The 23,099-nt window shown below is 46.1% G+C and overlaps 1 protein-coding gene across 1 annotated transcript in view; it reads right to left on the bottom strand.

Moving 5' to 3' along the window:
* YPEL2 (yippee like 2) overlaps window positions 1-20,412 on the bottom strand; it is an 83,786-nt gene extending 63,374 nt beyond the window's left edge. Inside the window, exon 1 of the mRNA XM_039368553.1 lies at window positions 19,816-20,412. The gene's annotated coding sequence lies outside the window, so the exon portion shown is untranslated. The remainder of the gene's footprint in view (window positions 1-19,815) is intronic.
* Between the last annotated feature and the right edge of the window lie 2,687 nt (window positions 20,413-23,099).

Below are 23,099 nucleotides of genomic sequence, written 5' to 3' on the forward strand. Positions count from 1 at the left end.
CAACCCCATAATACAGTTCCCCATGTTGTGGTGACCCCCAACCACTTATACATCACCGGGTGCCAGGGGCGTGGCCAAAGAAAAGGGAAAAAAATGGCGGACAGCCTTGTTTGGCGACCCCCGTGAAATGGTCGTTCGACCCCAAATGAGGTCCCGACCCACAGGTTGAGAACCACTGCATTAAGAAGAGTGGACTTCATTTCCCAGAATTCCCCAGCTAGCATGCTTTAAGACGGGTGGACTTCCACTCCCAGAATTCCCCAGCCAGCATGATTTACGACGGGTGGACTTCCACTCCCAGAATTCCCCAGCCAGCCTGCTTTAAGAGGGGTGGACTTCCACTCCCAGAATTCCCCAGCCAGCATGCATTAAGAAGAGTGGACTTCATTTCCCAGAATTCCCCAGCCAGCCTGCTTTAAGACGGGTGGACTTCCACTCCCAGAATTCCCCAGCCAATATGCTTGAACATGAGTGGACTTGCACTCCCAGAATTCACCAGACATTCTGCTTTAAGAGCAATGGACCTTAACTTTCAGCATTCCCTAGCACCGTGGTGGCGAACCTGTGGCACGGGTGCCAGAGGCGGCACTCAGAACCCTCTCTGTGGGCAGGCGTGCCATCACCCCACTCGTAGGCCTTCAGCTGGCCTTTATAAAACCTTTAGGCTTCCGCTGCCGTGTGCAAAAAAAAAAAAAAAAGGTTCAATCAATCAATTTCAACTTCTCGCGGGGGAAAAAAAAGATCTCTCAAAGTTGGAATTGATTGATTGAACTTTGTAGTCCCACCCAGTCTGCCGTTATCACCGAAGCCACGCCCACCCAATGGGCCACACCCATCCAATGGGCACACCCACCCGGCACCCGACAATGCATAAGTGGGTTTTGGGTTGCAATTTGGGCACTTGGTCTCTCAAAGGTTCGCCATCGCTGCCCTAGCAAATATGGTTTAAGGGGAGTCTACTTCAACTCCCAACATGCTTTAAGAGGGATGGACTTCAACTCCCAGAATTCCTCAGTCACATGTTCCATAATCATAGTCGCGTGACCAGGGGGTGATGTTATGGTCATAGGTGTGAAAAACAGTCATGTCACTTTTTTCAGTGCCATTGTGACTTTGGTCATTAAAAGAATGGTGGTAATCCAAGGACTAATCTAGAGAAGAGAATGATTATGGGTGACATGATAGCAGTATTCCAGTATTTGACAGACGCCCACAAAAGAGGAGAGGATTAACTTATTCTCCAAAGCACCTGAAGGCAGGACAAGAAACAACGGATGGAAACTAATCAAGGAGAGAAGCAACCTGGAACTAAGAAGAAATTTCCTGACAGTTAGTCAGTGGAACTGCTTGCCACCAGAAGTTGTGGATGCTCCAACGCTGGAAGTTTTTAAGAAGAGACTGGACTGCCACTTGTCTGAAATGGTATAGGGTTTGTTGCCTGAGCAGGGGGTTGGACTAGATGACCTCAAAGGTCCCTTCCAGCTCTATTCTGATTGATTGATTGATTGATTGTAGAGAATCTAAAAGTAGGGACTAGAAGGGTTTCTACAAGAGGAAGGCAATGACTCTCGGGTTTAATTGCCAATAGATATATTTTACAAGGCCGTGTTATATTGTTGGGGAAAAAAAATACAGAATTATTTGCCACTGCTTTCCCCAGGAGTGCCTATAGGTAGTCCTCAATTTATGACCATAATCGGGACTCAAATGTCTATCGGAAGTGATTGTGATCATGAAGTTGTGTCATAGGTAATCCTCAATTTATAACCCCAACTGGGATAGGAGTTTCCATCATAAGTGATGCAATCAAGCCATCATGTGAACAGACCCAACAACGTCATGACCATTTTTACCACGGTCGCAAGTTGAGTTACCGCAGCCCTTAAGGGAATCACATGGTCCATAAGTCAATCCAGCTTCCCAATGATGCTTTTCACCATTTTATTATTTTTTTTGCAGACAAGTGGCAAAAAAATTGCAAATCGTGATCACAAATAAGAAACCCGTTGATAAGCCTTTGCAGTCGCATGACCCATGAATTGCCATGTCTTAAGTGCGAATTTAGGTCGTAAGTGACTTTTGCAGAGACCATGGTAATTTCAAGCTGTTGTTAAGTGAACGGTCAGTAAGTCGAGGACGCCCTGTCGTTTGGTGTTCTGACATCATTCCCTACCGTATTTCCCCGAAGATAAGCCCCACCCCAAAAAATAAGCCCTAATTAAGATTGTCAGCCAGACGGATGCATTTAGTACGTCCATTGCAACACACGATGGACGTACTGAATTATAAAATAGTATTAATATATAATTAAATATAAATAAATATTATTGACATGATTTATTTTAATAAATGTAGATTGTGGTACATGAAAAAAAAAACTAAGACATCACCTGAATAAAAAGCCCTAATGCATCTTTTGGAGCAAAAATTAATATACGACCCGGTCTTATTTTCGGGGAAATACGGTCGTTGGTTTCCCATCGAAGCCGTTAACTCCTCCAATCAGCTTTTCAAGCTCAGCCAAAGGAAGATGTATGTATTCATCCCCCTTGGCTGTAAAAAATAAAAAATGTGCCATTTTATGGTGGTACTGAATTTTAATTGCAGTGGTTGTTAAGAGAGAAAAATCACAAGAAGGGAGAAAGAGGATTAAAAAGCTAGTCTGAGCTCTCTGGAAAAATAAAAAGGAACGCATGAATAATACTGCCAAAGGGGAAAAAAAATCCCATTACCTTTTTTTTTTAAAGGCAATATCTAGCTTGGTTGCCCTGTTCTAAATGTGGCAGATCATTTCAAGGTTGCCTAATCATCATCATCATCATCATTATCATCATCATCATCATCAGAAAATTTGTGCAAAGATCAATGGCACAATGGAAGACACAGTTGCAGATCAATGGTGAGAGGCTGGGAGAGGTTAATATCAAGAGAGGAATATTTCAAGGAGATTCATTATCACCATTACTATTTGTTATTGCACTGTTTCCTCTGTCAACAATACTGAATAACTCAGGACATGTCTATCAAACATCAAAAACATCTGCCAGACTATCCCACCTCCTTTATATGGATGATCTGAAGCTGTATGGAAAAACATCATCTGAAATAGAATCGCTGCTCAACACTGTCCGTATATATAGCCAAGATATTGTAATGGAGTTTGGCTTGGACAAATGTGCCACACTTACTATCAAACAAGGAAAAATAGTGAAAACTGAAGGAATCAAGATGCCCCACGAAAATAACATTAAGAGTCTGGATGAGGAAGAGTACTACAAATACTTGGGTATCCTTCAAGCTGACAACATCAAGCATACTGAAGTCAAGAAAAAGATTAGAGGTGAATACATCAAGAGAGTGAAGAAGATCTTAAAGTCCAAACTCAATGGAGGAAATACCATAAAGGCAATCAACACCTGGGCAATCCCAGTCATTAGGTACACAGCTGGAATAGTGGACTGGACTCAAGCAGAACTAAAAGCAATGGATAGGAAGACCAGAAAAATAATGACAATGAATCATGCCCTTCATTCACGCAGTGACATTGACAGACTTTATCTACCAAGGCAAATAGATGGGCGTGGAATGCTACAAGTACATCAGATGGTTGAAGAAGAAAAAATGGCTTTGGAAGAATATCTGAAGAACAATGATGAAGATGCACTGAAATTAGTATATCAGGAAGGCTTACTAACTACTGGAGAGACCAAACTGGCCTACAAGAAAGACCAAATGAAGAACAGAATAGAGGCATGGGAAGACAAAGCACTACATGGCCAATACATGAAAAAAATAGCTGGGAAAGCAGATAATAATAAAACCTGGCAATGGCTAAGAGCAGGAAAATTGAAGAAAGAGACCGAGGGACTAATTCTGGCTGCACAAGACCAAGCCTTAAGGACAAATGCATACAAAGTCAAAATTGAGAAGACAGCAACAGACAGTAAGTGCCGCCTATGCAAAGAAGCTGAAGAAACAGTGGATTGTGGATTCCTTGGTGCTCTCTGAGCTTGCTTGTTTTCCTGCATATGTTTCATGACCCTGTTAAGTAATATCATCTGTTCTAGAAGGGAATGAAGTGTGAAGGAGGAGGAGGAGGAGGAGGAGGAGGAGGAAGAAGAAGAAGAAGAAGAAGAAGAAGAAGAAGAAGAAGAAGAAGAAGAAGAAGAAGAAGAAGAAGAAGAAGAAGAAGAAGAAAGAAGAAGGAGGAGGAGGAAGAAGAAGAAGAGGAGGAGGAGGAGGAGGAGGAGGAGAAGGAGGAGAAGGAGGAGGAGGAAAGCTTTGGTGCTCTTTGAGCTTGGTTGTTTTCCTGCAGATGTTTCATGACCCTGTTAAGTAATATCATCTGTTCTAGAAGGGAATGAAGTGTGAAGAAGGAGGAGGAGGAGGAGGAGGAGGAGGAGGAGGAGGAGGAGGAGGAGGAGGAGGAGGAGGTGGTGGTGGTCTTTGGTTGTTTTCCTGCAGATGTTTTATTATCCAATTCAATAACATTCTAATTAATAATAATAATAAAGTTGAAAAGAACCTTGGAGGTCATCTAGTCCAACCCCCTGCTCAGGCAGGAAACCCTATCCCATTTCGGACAAATGGCTGTCCAGTCTCTTCTTAAAAACTTCCAGTGTTGGAGCATTCACCGCTTCTGGAGGCAGGTGGTTCCACTGGTTCATTGTTCTCACTGTCAGGAAGTTTCTCCTTAGTTCTAGGTTGCTTCTAGAAGAGGGCGGGGTTTGTGTTTATAAATGTGGCTTGCCTTGTCAGTGTTTGTGGGAGAGGCCTGGGTGATTCCTGGATTAGGCTGTTTGTTTACTGATTTGGCAGTTCTTTGATTGGGGTATTGCTTACTGCTTGATTGTTGTCCTATTAATAATCTTGGTGTTAATCCCTGCTTATCAAGAACACTCCCACCCACATTGACAGGGCAAGCCACTCCTATATAAAGAGAGAGCAAATCCTTCTCCCTCCCAGCACTGATGATGTTACCTAGTTGGGTCATGAAACATCTGCAAGGAAACCACCCAGCTCAGAGAGCACCAAGGGGCCCATAATCCAGAGTTCTCCTCCAGGCATAAATGATTCCTACTTTGGACATAGGATGCAAAGATCCAGCTCTCTTGGGAAACCCATCATGCTGAGCAGGGTGGAAGGAAAGAGGAGAGGACAACTGGCAGAAAGAGGAAGGAATCCGTCACAGCGATGATGGGGGCACCGCTGGAAGATCTGAAGGACCAGGTTGAGGTCTTCCGAGCTTTTGGATTCGTGCTGGAGCCCATCTTCTCTCTAGCTCAGTGTTTTTCAACCTTGACAATTTTAAGGCATGTGGACTTCAACTCCCAGAATTCCACAGCCAGCATTGCTGGCTGTGGAATTCTGGGAGTTGAATTCCACATGCCTTAAAATTGTCAAGGTTGAGAAACACTGCGTCTAGCTGGAGAGAAGTTCCCCGAAGACAAATCCGAACACGAATCCAAAAGCTCGGAAGACTAAACTCTGCTCCTGGTGACCGACCCAGATTGGATCCTGCAACACTATCCCGGGACACGCCTTTGTTCGTCAGGTTGAGAAATTTCCTGACAGTGAAAACAATTAACCAGTGGAACCACCTGCCTCCAGAAGCTGTGAATGCTCCAACACGGGAAGTTTTTCAGAAGAGACTGGACAGCCATTTGTCTGAAATGGTATAGGGCCGTGGTGGCGAACCTATGGCACGGGTGCCAGAGGCGGCACTCAGAGCCCTTTCTGTGGGCACGCGCGCCGTCGCCCCAGTCCTAGGCCTTCAGCTGGGTTTTATAAAACCTTTTCACTTTAGGCCTCAGCTGCTGTGTGCAAAAAAAAAAAAAAAAAAGGTTCAATCAATCAGTCAATTTCAACTTCTCGCGGGAAAAAAAAGATCTTGCAAAATTGGAATTGATTGACTGAACTTTTTAGTCCCACCCAGTCTGCCGTTACCACCGTGGCCATGCCCACCCAATGGGCCACACCCAGCCAATGGGCCACACCCACCATGCATAAGTGGGTTTTGGGTTGCAGTTTGGGCACTCAGTCTCTAAAAGGTCTGCCATCACTGGTATAGGGTTTCCTTCCTGAGCAGGGGGTTGGACTAGATGACCTCCAAGATCCCTTCCAACTTCTTCTCCTCCTCCTCCTCCTCCTCCTCCTCCTCCTCCTCCTCCTCCTCCTCCTCCTCCTCCTCCTCCTCCTCCTTCTCTTCTGGACAGTTAGAACAATTAACCAGTGGAACAACCTGCCTCCAGAAGCGGTGAATGCTCCAACACTGGAAATTTTTAAGAGACTGGACAGCCATTTGCCCGAAATGGTATAGGGTTTCCAGGGGGTTGGACTAGATGACCTCCACGGTCCCTTCCAACTTTATTATTATCCCGGAGAAGGTTACTACGAGGCTACGCAACCAGTCAAAAGAGGAAAAATAACAGCTCTCAAAAGAAACCAGCATGGCTGCATAAAGAACTCTCTGACAAATTGAAAGATAAAAAGGACAAGTACAGAAAGTGGAAAGAGGGGAATATAACTAAGTCAGAATATCAGCAAATAGCCCGAGCCTGCAAAGATGAAGTGAAGAAAGCCAAGGCTCAAAATGAACTAAGGCTTGCGACCAAAGTCAAAAATAACAAAAAAAGCTTCTTTCAACATGTAAAAAAACAAGAAAAAAGTGAAGGAAATGATGGTCCATTAGTGGGTGGAAGTGGCAAGAAGGTGACAAGCAACAGGGAGAAAGCAGAACTATTTAACTCATTTTTTGCATCTGTCTTTACACAAAGGGAAAAACAGACCAACCTATCAAAAATAGTGCCATAAAAAACAAAACAGAAACACAAGTTAAGATAGGCAAGAAAATGGTTAGGGAGCACCTGTCCAGCCTAGATGAGTTCAAATCGCCAGGACCAGATGGATTACACCCCAGAGTTCTCAAGGAACTGGCAGATGTGATATCGGAGCCACTGAACTATATTTTTCAAAGATCCTGGAACACAGGGGAACTACCAGAGGACTGGAAAAGAGCTGATGTAGTTCCCATCCTCAAAAAAGGAAAAAAAATGGATCCAGGAAATTACAGACCTATCAGCCTGACCTCAATACCTGGGAAGATCCTGGAAAAGATAATCAAACAACGAATCAACGAACACCTAGAGGCAAACAAAGTCATTACTAAAAGCCAACATGGGTTTGTCAAAAATAGATCATGCCAGACAAATCTTATTGCATTCTTTGACCAAGTGACAAAATTAGTGGATCAGAGGAATGCTGTGGACATAATTTACTTGGACTTCAGTAAGGCATTTGATAAAGTAGATCACAACCTACTACTTGACAAGATAGAAAAATGTGGGGTAGACAGAACCACCACCAGATGGATCCGTAGCTGGCTGACCGGCCGTACTCAGCGAGTGGTCCTCAATGGAACTGCATCTATATGGAGGGAAGTGTGTAGTGGGGTGCCCCAGGGCTCTGTTCTGGGCCCAGTACTCTTCAACATCTTCATCAACGATTTGGATGAAGGGATAGATGGGGAACTCATCAAATTTGCAGATGACACCAAGCTGGCAGGAATAGCCAACACTCCAGAAGACAGGCTTCAGGTACAGAAGGATCTGGACAGACTTGAACACTGGGCACTAACTAACAAAATGAAATTCAATGGTGAAAAAAGCAAGGTTCTACATTTAGGCAAGAAAAACCAAATGCACAAGTACAGCATAGGTGGCACCATGCTCAATAGTAGTAACTGTGAGAGGGACCTCGGAGTCCTAGTAGACAATCAGTTAAATATGAGCCAGCAGTGTGCGGCAGCTGCCAAAAAGGCCAACACAGTACTAGGCTGCATTAACAGAGGGATAGAATCAAGATCACGCGAAGTATTAATACCACTCTTCAATGCCTTGGTAAGGCCACACTTGGAATACTGCATCCAGTTTTGGTCACCACGATGTAAAAAAGATGTTGAGACTCTAGAAAGAGTACAGAGAAGAGCAACAAAGATGATTAGGGGACTGGAGGCTAAAACATATAAGGAACGGTTGCGAGAATTGGGTATGTCTAGTTTAACGAAGAGAAGGACAAGGGGGGACATGATAGCAGTATTCCAATATCTCAGGGGCTGCCATAAAGAAGAGGGAATTAAGCTATTTTCCAAAGCACCTGAAGGCAGGACAAGAAGCAACGGGTGGAAACTAATCAAGGAGAGAAGCAACCTAGAACTAAGGAGAAACTTCCTGACAGTGAGAACAATTAATCAGTGGAACAGCCTGCCTCCAGAAGCAGTAAATGCTCCAACACTGGAAGTTTTTAAGAAGAGACTGGACAGCCATTTGTCCGAAATGGTGTAGGGTTTCCTGCCCGAGCAGGGGGTTGGACTAGATGACCTCCAAGGTCCCTTCCAACTTTACTATTATTATTATTATTATTATTATTACCTACATTTCCATCGCTCTGCCAAATGGCAATTAGATTGTAGCAGTCTACTTCACAGCAAGTCGCAGGAGACCGACTACACAGCAAAGTGAATTGAACTGTATTGTTCAGGACACACAAGTGGATTGCTTCTCCATTAAAAAAAAAATGTTCTCAACCAGGAAAACAATGGAGCATCCAAGGTCTCAACTCCTTCCTGCAAGGTTAGTTTTCTGCTTGCGGGGAAGGGGCCCACAACAGCTGTGGTTTTTCATGAGCCTTGCAATATACCTTCTCCTGGGCCCATCTTAATTTGTGTCATGCCTTTGTTTTTTTTATAAACAACACAAGGTGGTGAACATAACACTCCTTTCTCTCCTCCTATTCTCCCCGGAACAACAACCCTGTGAGGTAGGTTGGGGGGAGAGAGAGAGAGAGAGAGAGAGAGAGAGAGAGAGGGAGAGAGAGAGAGAGAGAGAGAGAGAGAGAGAGAGAGAGAAAGGGAGGGGAATTGGCTCAAAGTTATCCAATCTGCTTTCATGCAGAAGCGGGAACTAGAACTCACCAGCTCCTGGTGATTAGTCCAAAGTCACCCACAGCCAGCTTTCCTGCCTAAGGCAGAACTAGAACTCGTCACCTCAAGGTGATCCAAGTCATCCAGCCAGTTTGCATGCCTAAATTGGGATTAGAACTCCACTGTCTCCTGGTGATTGGTCCAAAGTCACCCAGCCAGCCGTCATGGTTAAGGCAGGACTAGAACTCACCATCGCCTGGTTTCTAGACCAGCACCTAGATGATATGACTGAACCTGGTTTTTTATGTGCAATGCATTTTATGAGCAACCTGCGTAACAAACCAGGCATAGCTTTGATCAAATTATCATGGCCACCAATCTGACTTTTGCAACTATATTCTACAACACACACACACACACACACACACCCCGCTCCGTTTCATTTTGGATCTTGTCTTGGGTGGGTATCTCAGTTCCAGGATCTTATGGGACTGGCAAACAAAATGAGAGACCAACTCGGATTAACCCACAAACCCAGTTGTTACTTTCAGGTTTCCACTTGCCTCGTTTCCTCCTTTTTTTCTTTCCTTAGAAAAGCATGATGGTGTGCTCGGCCAAGCCCTAAATCATAGTTTACCAACCGCAGTGCCAAAGGAGAAAAATCAAACAAACCACCTTTTCTCCAACACACACAATCAATCATGACGTCCACATGATGAAAAGGGCATCAAATTGTGGCGCAAATGGTACAACTCTACAGAGAAGGAATATGTTATGGGCCCCCTCTCTTAAGGGGTCTGCCTAGAATAGATCACTGTTTCCCAATCCTGGCCACTTGAAGAAGTATGGACGTCAGCTCCCAGAATTCCCCAGCCAGCCAGGAATTCTGGGAGTTGAAGTCCAAACAGTTGCCAAGGTTGGGAAACACTGCTTTAGACTAGGGCAGGGGTAGGCAACCTTGTCTCTTTTATGACTCATGGACTTCAACTCCCAGAATTCCTGAGCCAGCATGAGGGAAACTTTGGCCTCTTCATGACTCGTGGACTTCAACTCCCAGAATTCCTGAGCCAGCATGGCTCAGCATGGAAACCTCTCCCTTTCCCCTCAGCATGGCTGGCTCAGGAATTCTGGGAATTGAAGTCCACGAGTTATAAAAGAGCCAAGGTTGCCTACCCCTGGACTAGGGATATCCAATCCTGGCTTAAGACTTGTGGACTTCAGCTCCCAGAATTCCCTAGGAGTTGATGTCCACACTTCTTTGAAATGGAATGGAAAAGAGGAGCTGGAAGGGACCTTGGAGGTCTTCTAGTCCAACCCCCTGCTGAAGTAAGAGACCCTATAGCACAGGGGTCTTCAAACTTGGCGCTTTTATGACATGTGGACTTCAACTCCCAGAATTCCTCAGCCAGCATTCCAGTCTGAGGAATTCTGGGAGTTGAAGTCCACACGTCATAAAAGGGCCAAGTTGGAAGACCCCTGCTATAGCATTTTGGAAAAATGCCTGTCCAGTCTGTTCTTAACAACCTCCAGTGAAGGAGCACCTACACAACTTCTGAAGACAAGCAGTTCCACTGGTTAAATTCACCTCACTGTCAGGAAGTTTCTCTTCAATTCCAGGTGATCAATTCTCTCCTTGATCAGTTTCCATCCATTGTTTCTTGTCCTGCCCTCTGGTGCTTTGGAAAACAAGTTGCCCCTCTTCGTTGTGGCAGCCCCTCAAATAATGGAATACTGCTCTTATGTCACCCCAAGTCCTTCTTTTCTCTAGATTGGGCCACTCCCAATTCCTGCAGCCATTCTTCATATGTTTTTCCCTCCAGGCCTTTAATCATCTTAGTTCAGTGGTTCTCAACCTTTTTAATGCCGCGACCCCCCAACCGGTCGTAAGTCGAGGACTACTCCACTGGTGCAGCACCGTTTGCAGAATGGGACTTTTGGCGGGCTCAGCAGGGCAGAGACAGCCTGGACAATTCCTATTGGCTTTTGAAAGCCAATAGAATTAGACTCTATTCAAGAGAGTCTATTCTATTGGCTTTCAAAAGCCAATAGAATAAAAGGGAGTAGCACAGCTAAGGAAAAGGGGGAAAAAAATGGCGGACTGCGTTGTTTGGCAACCCCCGTGAAATGGTCGTTCGACCTCAAATGGGGTCCCGACCCACAGGTTGAGAACCACTGTCTTAGTTGCTCTTCTCTGCAACTTTTTTTTTCCAAAATCTCAACATCTTTTTTGCAGAGACTTCTCCAAGTTGCCAAATTTGGGAAATGCTTCCCTGTGGAGACCAAGAAGGGCCTTCTCCGTGGTGGCTCCCTCCCTACGGAACATCATCCCCGCCAAGAAAGGATTGCCCCCCCCCTCACCTTGCTACTCTTTTGAAGACATGGGTTTTCCAAGCAGACCTGGGAGACCCCCAGTGTGATTTGTCAAACAGATGTTGCCACGATGTTGGTTTATTGAGTTTTGTACCTGGGGTTTTATTTCTGTAAGCTGCCAGCAGTCGCTACAAGGGCTGCCGTATAGATTCTATTAACAGTAAACTATTGACGAGAGTCACGAGGTCTAAAATGAGATTATCATCCTTGATCCACCTTCATTGCTTCAAGTTAATTGATTTTATCTGTGGCTTAATTTGGAGGTGGGAGGGTGGGGTTTCTGCTGCTAATTTCAATTATATAACTCATTGTCCTGGGGGCACTCTGCTGTTTTGATCCTAAGCTGCCCAATGCAGTAAGACAGAAATGGAATCAACCCAAATCAATCGCTGAAATAAACTTTATTCAGAATGCATGTTGTCTTATTCACCCTCCCGTTCCCCCCTCCCCGTTTACTCTCCATTGGAGAGCTGGTCCTCGAGTTATGATCGCAACTGAGCCCAAAAATTGTGTCGCTAACTGAAACACTTGTTAAGTGAGTTTTCCCCTCATTTTACGACCTTGCTTGCCACAGCTGTTAAGTGAATCTGGCTTCCCCGTTGATGTTTGCTTTGCTGACCACATGACCCCAGGACACAGTAACTGTCATAAATGTGAACCAGTGGCCAAGCAATCTGATTTTTGATCACGTGACCATGGGGATGCTACAACGGTTGTGTGAAAAACGGTCACAAAGTCACTTTTTCCCAGTGTCGTTGTAATTTTGGAATAGTCACTAAGTGAACTGTTGTAAGTCAAGGACTACTTGACTTACAACAATATACTGTCAATATACTGACCGTGTTTCTCAGCCTGGGCAACTTTAAGATGGGTGGACTTCAACTCCCAGAATGCCCCAGCCAGAATACTGCCTGGGGCGTTCTGGGAGTTGAAGTCCACCCATCTTAAGGTATGTGGAGGTTAAGAAATGTTGTCTTAAATCAGGGGTCTTCAGACTTGGCCCTTTTATGACTTGTGGACTTCAACTCCCAGAATTCCTCAACCAGGCATGCGTGCCTGGCTGAGGAATTCTGGGAGTTGAAGTCCACAAGTCATAAAAGGGCCAAGTCTGAAGACCCCTGTGTTAAATCCCTGGGAAGGTTAAAAACACTGTTCTAATACATGTCTCCTGGGATTTGTAAACCAGGACTAAATAGAATAACAGAGTTGGAAGGGACCTTGGAGGTCATCTAGTCCAACCCCCTGCTCGGGCAGGGAAACCCCATACCATTTCAGGCAAATGGCTGTCCAATCTCATCTTAAAAACTTCCAATGTTGGAGCATTCACAACTTCTGGAGGCAAGTCGTTCCACTGGTTAATTGTTCTGTCGGGAAATCTCTTAGTTCTGGGTTGCTGATGGTTTAGCTTTGCATAAATACTAACCATCACGGCCAGATAACCTAGTATAAGAAGGTTGTTTATCGTGACTTTCCTAGCTGATGCCGCAGAATAAACAGCTAATTCAGAAGAGATTAGGGTTGAACTGTGGGGTCCTTGGGGCTCTCTGAGCTGGATTGTTTCCTTGCAGACGTTTCATTACCCAACTTGGTGACATCATCAGTGCTAGAAGGGGGGTGGGGATGGCTCTCCCTTTATATACAAGTGGCTTGCCCTGCCAGTACAATTTGTCACACTCAAGGAACTCCCAACGGAGATAAACAAGCTGAGAGTAAACAAGCCAAGAAAGGAACTACCAAAGACACTCCCAGCAATGCTGAGAGGGCAAGCAAGCTATGATAAATAAACAGAGCAAAACCCCACTCCCTTCTAGCACTCACTGATGATGTTACCTAGTTGGGTCATGAAACGTCTGCAAGAAAACCACCAGGCTCAGAGAGTACCAAGGACCCCACAGTTGTTTGTTTGTTTGTTTGTTTGTTTTTCTTCTTCTTCTTCCTCTTCTTCTTCTTCTTCTTCCTCCTCCTCTTCTTCCTCTTCTTCCTCCTCTTCTTCTTCTACCTCTTCCTCTTCTTTCTCTTCCTCTTCTTCTTCCTCCTCTTCTTCCTCTTCATCTTCCTCTTCCTCCTCTTCTTCCTCTTTATCTTCCTCATCTTCCTCTTCTTCCTCTTCCTCTTCCTCTTCTTCCTCTTCCTCTTCTTCCTCTTCTTCATCTTCATCTTCCTCTTCTTCATCTTCTTCATCTTCCTCTTCATCTTCCTCTTCTTCGTCCTCTTCGTCTCCAAACCCCACCCCACTCCCTTCTAGCACTGATGATTCTTCCTCTTCTTCTCCTCCCTCTACTTTCTTCCTCTTCTTCCTCACCCCACTCCCTTCTAGCACTGATGACGTTATCTAGTTGGGTCATGAAACGTCTGCAAGAAAACCACCAAGCTCAGAGAGCACCAAGGACCCTACAAACAGCCACTTTGTTTTGTTAACCATGGTCCAAAAAAGGCTTGGCACCGTAAGCTGAGGACACACCCATGCTCAGAGGTTGGGACAAATTTCTTACAAGCAAGTGAACTGAGAAGAAACACATTACTCTTCTAAACTGTGAACACAGATTAACTTACTGCCGAGAAATTTGACAGCTCTGTGGAAGTGGAGGAGGGAGAGGAAAGGCCTATAATTAGGTGGGTTAACATTCCCAAAACGTTCTCAGGAGCAGAAGTGCAAAAATTCATGAGTTGCCTCTATCCTTTTAGCCATTTGGACAGCTGGGAAAAAAATCTCTCTCCCTCTTTCAAGTGCTGGCCTAGGCCACAATGTGGAGATTGGATGGGACGTTATGTCTTCACAGCAGGAAGTGTGATGTTCCTTTGCAAAGGTGAGATGCTTGTTTATTGTTGTTTCGTTGCAAGTGTAAGACAAGCAAGGAACTAATTCCTATTTTTAATTTGTGTGTCTGTGTGTTGGAGAGCAACCATGCCCATCCAGAGGAGGGATCAAGAGGGAACGGGCCTGGAAGCACTACGTCAGGGGTCTTCAACATTGACCACTTGAAGACGTGTGGACTTCAACTCCCAGAATTCCTCAGCCTGGCTGAGGAATTCTGGGAGTTGAAGTCCACACGTCTTCAAGTGGCCAACATTGAAGACCCCTGCACTACGTAAACATCAGGAGGTTAGATCACACACTTGCCCAAATGCTTCTGAGTCTTATATCTGGTCTTTCCCAGGCAAAAAGCTGCTAGGCTGGGGAAGATTCCCGTATTATAGCCAGAAAACAATAAAGTAGTAGCTAGTTTGAACTCTATATATCAGACATGTCAAACACAAGGCCCGGGGGCCGGATGCGGCCCACAAAGTGGTTTCATGTGGCCCGCAAAGCCATCCTGGAAACAGTGAGGAACGGCCGCCGCTGCCTTGGCCCTGGCCCAGGCCGGTCGGGAGCCAAAGTACAATTTTGTGGTGGCCATCTTGGCACTTGCCCCAGTCTCACCCCCTTCTGCCAGAGACCCTCAGATCTGTCCCACTCCTGCCCAGGCCCCCCATAGGCATCCTTGATGCAAATGATGTAGAACTGGCAAAGCCCATACAGTAGACCACACCCACCCGTTAGGCTGCACCCACTCTGGCCACACCCACCTGCCCTCCCCAGGGCAATTGCAATGCTGATGTGGCCCTCAGTGAAATTGAGCTTGACAGCCCTGCTATATATTATATTGAGTTAGTTGGCTGCGCCATCTTATAGCTCAGTGGTTCTCAACCTGTGGGTCGGGACCCCATTTGGGGTCGAACGACCATTTCACGGGAGTTGCCAAACAACGCAGTCCGCCATTTTTTCCCCCTTTTCCTTAGCTGTGCTACTCCCTTTTATTCTATTGGCTTTTGAAAGCCAATAGAATAGACTCTCTTGAATAGAGTCTAATTCTATTGGCTTTCAAAAGCCAATAGGAATTGTCCAGGCTGTCTCTATCCTGCTGAGCCCGCCAAAAGTCCCATTCTGCAAACGGTGCTGCACCAGTTGAGTAGTCCTCGACTTACGACCGGTTGGGGGTCGCGGCATTAAAAAGGTTGAGAACCACTGTTATAGCTCATAGCTTCTGGAATACTGCTCAGACTTACATCTATGAGGAAAATAGCCGGTTTTTAAACAGGATACACGGTATCCTATTTAACCACAACTGAGCCCAAAGTTTCTGTTACTAAGTTAGACAGTTGTTAAATGAGTTTTGCCCCCATTTTATGACCTTTTTAGCCCGGGTTTTTAAGTGAATCACTGCAGTTCTTTAGTAACATGGGTTATTAAGTGAATCTGGCTTCTCCATTGACTTTTGCTTGTCAGAAGGTCGCAAAAGGGGATCACATTACACCCCCCCCCCGACACTGCAACTGTCATAAGTACATGCCAGTTGCCAAGCGTATGAATTTCAATCATGTGACCGTGGGGAATGCTGCAACGGTCTTTAAGTGTGAAAAATGGTCATAAGTCACTTTTTCAGTGCTGTTATAATTTCAAACGGTCCCTAAACAACTAAGAACTAAGGAGGAATTTCCAGACAGTGAGAACAATGAACCAGTGGAACAACCTGCCTCCAGAAGTTGTGAATGCTTCAACACGGGAAGTTTTTAAGAAGAGACTGGACAGCCATTTGTCTGAAATGGTTTAGGGCAGTGATGGCGAACCTATGGGATGGGTGCCAGAGGCGGCACTCAGAGCCCTCTCTGTGGGCACGCGCGCCGTCGCCCCAGTCCTAGGCCTTCAGCTGGGTTTTATAAAACCTTTTCGCTTTAGGCCTCCGCTGCGGTGTGCAAAAAAAAAAAAAAAGGTTCAATCAATCAGTCAATTTCAACTTTTTGTGGGGAAAAAAAAAGATCTTGCAAAGTTGCAATTGATTGATTGAACTTTTTAATCCCACCCAGTTCTGCCGTTACCACCGCAGCCATGCCCACCCAATGGGCCACGCCCACCCGGCACTCAACGATGCATAAGTGGGTTTTGGGTTGCAGTTTGGGCACTCGGTCTCTAAAAGGTTCGCCATCACTGGTATAGGGTTTCCTGCCTGAGCAGGGGGTTGGACAAGATGATCTCCACGGTCCCTTCCAACTTTACTATTAACTGTTGTTGAGGATAAAATCATGTAAGAGCTATACATTTTTAAAAGGCACCAGGGAAAAGAAGCTGGTTTGTGACTATCTCCAGCCTGTCTCTCATCTTACCAGGTTGCATGGAAGGGGGAAAAAAAGAATGCAAAAAATAAAAAAAGACTAGAGATGTTCTTTAGAGCTGCATTTGGAAAAAGCATCTTTCTGGTGTTTTTCTCCCAATTTTGCCCTACATTTAATCGATCACGTAAAGAGAATGCTTGAACCCCAGTTGTGAGAAAGCACCAAATGTGGTTTTTGCTGGACCGTCTAGTTAAAATGCATCTTCAACAGCCTTTCAGTTTAAGGGCTGCTGCCTACGCAGAAGTCAAACTGCATTAAAAAAAAAAAGCCAAAACAAATTAGAAATTATCCAGTTGCAGGCTCCCCACTTGGCACGCACAAAGACAGTCATGCTTCTCCTCCATCCCTCCCTCTACAGCACCAGACCATAAAATAAAGCTTATCAACATACAAAAGCAGCTCATTGCCAGCAACACAACCAGCAGCGCTGATAAATAAATAGAAACAGTCACATGCTTTGCTGAAGAGCAAAGGGGGGGGGGGGGGGAGAGAGAGAGAAAAAACATACAGTCAGGAATTGATAAGTTTTTTCAATGCCGGAGTTGCTGCAAGCAGCCAGCCAGGGAATCACAGTTGCAAGGGGCCAGGGCAGACTACAGAAACCATGCTGCACAGCAGGTTGCAAACTTCCAAGATTTGCTAAAATGCAATCTTGGAGATGCAAAGGTCCTTAGCAGTACGGGTGTCCTTTGCTTCTTAAAAAAAATTTAAAAAAGGTCTTAACCCAGAGAAGAACTTTGTGCAAAGCTAAGAATCTCATCCATATAAATAAATGCAAGCTGATGGGACTTTGGATGGAATTCTTTCAGTGACTTGCATTGCAGCCTTGCAAAAAAAAAAAAAAAAAGGTTTAAAAAGATAGTTCACTGTACAACTTGCATATTAAACATTTGAAGAGCATCAATTGCGGTAAAAAAAAGACATTTTTTTCCTGCCACATAATCTTGCCTGCTTTGGTTGATCACCTTATGGATATTTGACAGGTGAAATAAGATTTTTTGGGGGGGTGCATACAATTTTCAAGATTTTCTCCCACATCATTCAGAACTTTTTTTAAAAGTTGGGGGGCTTCTCTGGAACCCAATAAGAACCTCTAAGCATAGAAAGAGTGTTTTACTACTAGATTGCAAAGGGCAGTCCTTTGCTGAACTCAGCATATTTCCCCCCCACACACACACACAAAAACTACAAACAAATCTGGTAGCATCTTTTCCAAGAAACTGTATTTGTTAGTTTTTGTTATTCACTTAGCAAGCTGCAGCTTCTGCCTAGAATTGGGTTGATCTAAAACACCTTTTGCAGCTAACAAATTTGAATAAGGTGTTTTAGATCGGGGCTTTTCAGCCAGTGGTACAGGTACCACCTGTGGTCCATTGGCACCTGGCAGGTGGTAAGCGACCATCCTAGAAAAGTAGTAGCGGGGGAGGGGAATGAGCTGAACCAGTGGCAGCACCACACAAGCCTGAGCGAGAGACGGCTGGAGCTGCAGGGCTGTCAGGGCTCAGCGGAAGCGCCAGGGTCAGTGCTGCTTTCCAGCTGATTGGTGCTTCTTCGGGACTGTCAGGGCTCAGTGGAAGCACCAGGATCAGTGCCAGGCTCCAGCTGGAGCTCGGCGCTAATCCTGGCACTTCTGCTGAGCCCTGAAGAAGCGCCGATCAGCTGGAATGTTGCAGCATCTCCAGGGTCTTGTGATTTACATTCAGATGGTTGGCAACCGATTCATATTTATGATGGTCACAGTGTCCCAGGGTCATGTGAAGTGACCAAAACCTGCTGCAACCACCCAGCAGATGGGGGGAATAAAAACCAAACACCCCCCACCCCACCCCCACTGCCAATCCTTAACAGAAATGCTCACAACAATGAAAACCTCGGACAGGAGGAAGAGCATGGCCGGGCGGGCAGGCAGGTGTCTGGCTCGGCTGTGGCTTGGGGGGCACCTTTTTCAGTGCCATTGTAACTTCGAACAGTCACTAAGGGAACTGTTGTAAGTCAAGGACTACTTGTACTTCATCACTTTTTTCCTTTTTTGGGGGGGGTCATCAAGTTTTTGACACCTTGCTATGCGACTTGTGGTACTCGGATATTGCTATATCCTAAAAGTGGTACAATGGGTGAAAAGGTTGAAAAGCCCTGTTTTAGATCAATCCAATTCTTCTCCTACAAAGCACACACAAGTGAGCAGAGTTAGGAGACAATGAACTGTTAAAGTTACTTCAATTCCAATGCAACTTTTCTCAAGGCTTGAATCTAAAAAAAAAATTAAACTTTCTCCCTTCCCATCTTCAACAAACCCCAGTATATTGAAAAGCTGCTTGATTTGCCTTCAGCAAAGGGGGGGGGAGGGGAATTGAAAACAAGCTTTTAAAAACCCAAGGCAAACTTCACAGAGATCAATACCTAAGACCAACTTTTTATTAATTGAATTAAGATTAATTGAATAAAGACTGAAAAGGATGTGCATTTAGACTCATGTGCTTCCTTCCATAATGCTGAGAAGGATGACAATTTAATAAATAAAATAACAAAATGACTAATTTACAAGGGCTGAGAGAGACAAGCTGCCCACCAGATCTAGCGGCGATTGTGGGCCTCCAACCCTAAAGGTTTTTAAAAAGAGACTTGTCATTAGACAGACACTTGTCTAAAATGGTAGAGGATCTCCTGCTTAAGCAGAGGGCTGGACTAGAAGACCTCCAAGTCCCATCCAGCTCTATTCTGATTGAAATGATATAGGATCCCCTGCTTGAGCGGGGGGGGGGGGGCTAGACTAGAAGACCTCCAAGGTCCCATCCGGCTCTGATTGATTGAAATGATATAGGGTCTCCTGTTTGAGCAGGGGGGGGCTAGACTAGAAGACCTCCAAGGTCCCATCCAGCTGATTGAAATGATACAGGATCTCCTGCTTGAGGGGGGGGTGGACTAGAAGACCTCCAAGGTCCCATCCAGCTCTATTATGATTGAAATGATATAGGGTCTCCTGCTTGAGCAGGGGGCTGGACTAGAAGACCTCCAAGGTCCCATCCAGCTCGGATTGATTGAAATGATACAGGGTCTCCTTCTTGAGCAGGGGGGTGGACTAGAAGACCACCAAGGTCCCTTCCTACTCTGTTACTCTAATTGGCAAAATCAGCTTCCCCTCACTCACTTTGCAGTAAGCAAGGAAAGCATCCTTTGATCAGACTTGCAATCAACCAGCCAGCCAGTTCCCCCCCCTCCAGCCCTTTAAAAGCCCCAAGAAACTAAATCAGAGCCCAAGCAAGGGAGAGGAGGGAGGAGGAATAATAATAGTAATAGTAATAGTAATAGTAATAGTAATAATAATAATAATAATAATAATAATAATAATAATAATAATAATAATAATAGAGAACCTCCAAAGCCAGGCGCAGTCAAGACACCTCCAAACTTCTCAAGAGCAGAGACTGGGAAAGAGAGGCTGGAAACTCGGAGGGGGCTCCGATCCAAACGCAGAGGGGATGGCGAGGCAAACGGGGCGAGTCCGGAGTAAGCCGATTGCCTCCGCTCCGGAGTAGAGGAGGGAGGGAGGGAGGGAAGGAGGTGACGGCCGATCGGAAAGCAGGAAGCCGAGCCGAAAGACGCTGCTGCAGCCGCCGCCGCGCTCCCTCGGGCGGCGGGCAAGCTCGGCAAGGGAAGTCAGCCAGTCAGCCAGCCAGCCAGGACGCCGCGCCGGCCAGCCCGCCCGCCCAGCCGGGGAACAGCGCGCTCGGACAGGGCCGTCACGTCGCCTGCTTGCCTGCCTGCCTGCCTGCTTCTCCAGCAGGGCGCTCCGCCGGGCATCGCTCCAGCCCCGGCCGCTGCAGGGGAGTTCCCGGGGCCAAGCGCCGGAGGACGGTCCCCCCGTCTCGCCCACGCTGGCTGCCAGCCAGCCGGGTGGGCGAGCGCCCCGAACGCCCCTCCGCGGGCGCTTCCAAGCGCTGCCCACGCTCGCTCCCCGCCCTTCCGAGCCCCCAACTCCGATTCTCTCCCTCCTTCCCATCCCCGCGCCGGACTCACCTGCCCAGCCCGGGACTGTCTCCAGCCGCCCGCAGAAGGTCGACGGCGGACCGTGCCCGGGAGAGCTCCAACCTCCTCCAGCTCCGCAGCTGCCTCCGCTTTCCCCCACCCCTCCTCCTCCTCCACCACCAAAGCACCCCTGCTTTCTCTGGCCCCTCCCCGGGACTCCCTGCCCTTTTATAGGAGGCGGGGAGGGCCCGCCTTCTCCCCCCACCCCACGTTCGGCCGTGATGGCCAGGTGAGCAGGCCAATCGGCGCGCCCGGGCCCCTAGCAACACCCAGCGGGTTGGCACCGGGCGGCGGCTGCCTCTTGAGCCAGGGGCCAATGGGAGAGGGGGAGAGGGGGCGGGAGGCAGGGCCCTCCCCCCCCAGTGGGCAGCTGGGAGCGCAGACAACAGCTGGGCGGCCGGGCAGCCAATGGGAAGCGCGGAGGCCTCGCCAGCATGGGAGCCGGGCGGGAGGATAACAAACGGAGCGCGGGGCGCCTTAAAGCAGCCCCGCAATTCCCCCCTCAGGGGCGGCTTCCCCCTGAAGGGCCGCTGCTCTGGTCGCCTTGGCCAAAGAGGCTGGCGCTCTGTGGGGATGCCTGCGCCACCCGCTCCAAGGATCTTTACAACCCCCCCCACTCAAAAAAAACAAAACAAAAAGACAGGCAACGTGCGCTGCGTTCCCACGACCGCGCTTTGCACGCGATATGAGGCTTGGGGGGGGGGTTGTCGATGTGTCGTCAGAATGGACCTTTCCGAAATAGTAGAGTTTCTCCTGCTTGGGGGGGGGTTGGACTAGAAGACCTCCAAGGTTCCTTCCAGATTCTATTCTGTTCTATTCTATTCTATTCTATTCCGTTCTTTCACTATTCTATTCTATTCTATTCTAATTCTATTCTACTATTCTATTCTATTCTATTCTATTCTATTCTATTCTATTTTATTCTATTCTATTCTCAATAAAGACCTATTCTATTCTATTCTATTCTATTCTATTTTTCTTCCTTATTCTATTCTATTCTATTCTATTCTATTCTTCTTCCTTATTCTATTCTATTCTATTCTATTCTATTTTTCTTCCTTATTCTATTCTATTCTATTCTATTTTTCTTCCTTATTCTATTCTATTCTATTCTATTCTATTCTATTCTATTCTATTCTATTCTATTCTATTCTATTCTATTTTTCTTCCTTATTCTATTCTATTCTATTCTATTCTACTCTAGAGGGCAGGCTTTGGTGACAAAGGACAAAGCCTGGCTTTGGTTTGGGGGAGCCATTGTGACCTTTAGGGAACCTGTTGTGGGCGTTTGATAAAAAAAAGACGGGGGGGGGGAGGGATGGTTGACACTGGGAATAGGAGGACTAGTTTCCAAGCCCCAATGAAGGAAAGTGACCCATGTTTGCATTATCTAGTTAAATGTGCTGTTATTTTGTAGCAGCAAGATCTTCCGCTTATTTGCTTCAGATAGTGTTGCTCTATCTGGGCTTCAACTCCCAGAATTCCTCAACCAGCAAGCTTTACGTTTTTCACTCTTATGACTGTTGCATCACCTTCTGGTCACATGAGTATAATTATGGAACATGTGGCTGGGGAATTCTGGGAGTGGAAGTCCACTCATGTTCAAGCATATTGGCTGGGGAATTCTGGGAGTTGAAGTCCTCCCCTCTTAAAGCATGCTGTCTGGGGAATTCTGGGAGTGGAAGTCCATCCCTCTTAAAGCAGGCTGGCTGGGAAATTCTGGGAGTGGAAGTTCCGCCATCTTCAAACATGTTGGCTTGGCAACTGGCTCATATGTATAACGGTTGCATCAACCCGGTATCATGTCATCCTCTTTTGTGACTTTCTGACAAGCCAAGTCAATAGGGGAAGCCAAATCCACTTAATGACCGTATTACTAACTTATCAACTGTAGCGATTCACTAACTGTGGCAAGAAAGGTCATAAAATGGGGCAAAACCTACCAGCTGTCTCGCTTAGCAACATATATTCTGGGTTTAATTGTAGTCGTAAGTTGAGGTCTACCTGTGTTCGTCACAGTGGCTCCCTGGTTGAGGTTGAGGATGGGTGGATGGTCTTGCCTGGAAGGAAGATCTGATGTGTTTCTGACGTGAAATGAGCCTTTCCAGTCCGGAGCAGATGGCCGATTCCCAGAAGGCCAATGTTTAATCATGACATTTCTGTTCTGACAACATCACATTTTCTTTGGTTCCTGGTTTTGACATTTTACATACCATTGATAATACTCATCTTTGAAGCTCAGAAACGTCCTTTTGCCCCCGGCCACATTAGCACCCCGATCTCCTTCCAGTTATAATAGTATTATTATTATTATTATTATTAATAATAATAATAATAATAATCTGTAATACCATCAAACATCCACATCTGCCTATCCCAGGTCCTGGGTAAGGACTCGATAGGTAGACAAAATGCCAAATCCAGTCTGAACATCTGGCTGACTGTGCGATGATCCATAATAATAATAATAATAATAATGATGATGATGATGATGATGATGTTGCACCTGCAACATAACACTGCAGACTTAACAATTGTCGATAAGAAAGACAAAAAAGTCTGGATAGTGGACGTGGCAGTGCCTGGAGACAGCAGAATAGACGAGAAAGAACTGGAGAAGATAACAAAATAC

The sequence above is a fragment of the Crotalus tigris genome, unplaced genomic scaffold (genome assembly GCF_016545835.1).
Source record: "Crotalus tigris isolate CLP2741 ecotype Arizona unplaced genomic scaffold, ASM1654583v1 scf7180000020823.416525, whole genome shotgun sequence".
Lineage (NCBI taxonomy): Eukaryota > Metazoa > Chordata > Lepidosauria > Squamata > Viperidae > Crotalus > Crotalus tigris.